This window comes from Callorhinchus milii, unplaced genomic scaffold (genome assembly GCF_018977255.1).
Source record: "Callorhinchus milii isolate IMCB2004 unplaced genomic scaffold, IMCB_Cmil_1.0 Scaffold20, whole genome shotgun sequence".
NCBI classification, from domain to species: domain Eukaryota; kingdom Metazoa; phylum Chordata; class Chondrichthyes; order Chimaeriformes; family Callorhinchidae; genus Callorhinchus; species Callorhinchus milii.
Window position 1 is genome coordinate 5,576,196 of NW_024704761.1, and position 1,583 is coordinate 5,577,778.

The following is a 1,583-nucleotide window of genomic DNA, read 5'->3' on the forward strand; positions in this document are numbered from 1 at the left end:
CATCGTTGTTATTAATATGATTTAGAAATAGTATCGTAATCACGGCCAACCTCCACTTTATTCGCCCTCAACCACTCGGCTCTATTAAAGTCCTGTCTAACATTGAACATTGCTCCCACATTGCACGCCCCAGCAGGACGTAAGAAGTTTTTTTTAAAATCTGATACGTGATCCATCGAGTCATTTCTAGCTTTCCATCTTCCACTCTCGTCTCTCTCGCAAAATAAATGTTTCTTCTCCATATTGTATTCAGCTGATAGTGGTTCCCCTTTGTGGCAACAAAGGCCGTTTCAAAACCCAGAACATTTAATAAAGAAACTTGTGTGCTAGTAGGCACAAGGGGAAGTCAATTGCACAGAGTCATTTCCTGCTCAAAGTCTCTGGCTGTTTTAGTAGCAGCTTTGCAATCCCAATCCACCCGCCCACGTACAGGTCAGCCCATCCCGCCTTTGTGGCGCACTGGGACAAAGACATAACAGTACTAACACATCCTTTGTTCCTCTGGCTCAAGTCCAGTGATTTCAACAAGACTGTTGCTATAAAACTTCTGCAAGGGACAAAACAGGGGAATTATATTTCATTACATGGCTGTACAGAACTGGGAAACTGCTGTGCAACACTGCAGGTGGTATGACTGGGTTCCCTGATGGTTTAAATATCCATTAAATATATCCACCCATTAACCATTGTTCACATCCAGTGACAGTATCCTGTTGATGGCCAACACAGAGTGCCCAGGGGACATGCTTTAAGATATAATATTCTCTCTCTCTGTGTATCTCTCTCTCTCTCCCTTTTATTTTTAACTAAAAGTCATGTTCCCACCACGTAAAAAAAGACAAGCAATGTTTCCTGGATTCAGAATGGATTCAATTCCTTTTGAAAAGGCTCCCGAGATCCCAGACAAAGAGCTGGTCTGTGACAGCACATCAAACCCTGTGAGACTCGGTTGACAGAGCAGTAAACAATAGCAAAGTTAACGCTTAGATCTTCAGCTGCAACCAATGGGGAAGTGACACAATGCAATCAAATATCACACTTTTAATGTCAACACCCGCCTCTAACAACTGGGTTAACATATCCAGGAAAGAGCGAAGTTCAGAGTCAGTATGCTATATTGGTTTAGAACCTTTGTTTTAATTCAGCACATAATGATAGCTGACAGTCAGTCCCCTCCAGTCCCCTTCCTCTAATGAAATGAGTTAGGGGCAGTCTCGGCCCCAGTCTCTATGAGGTTTTGACTTGTATCACAATTTGGTTCAGAGGGGCACAGGATTGCTGAGAATGGGAATCCCACAGTGGACGTACCAAAGATGCACTGTAAAATCTACCATCTCAGCGGTTCCCTGTGGACTCCGTTAATTAAAAAATCCAATGATTCAGTCTCCGTAATTACCACAGCTTTGGAATCAGACCAGAACTGTGGCTTCTCTGTGAGAAAGTACTCAATACTGTAGCATTAATATCATCCTCGCAGGGACCTGAGCTCAGCAAGAAGTTGGGTGGAACTTGTCCACATCAAGGGAACGGAGTTTGTGACAGGAGTGGATAGCTGGATGGTATCTGAAGGTGCCATGAAAGAG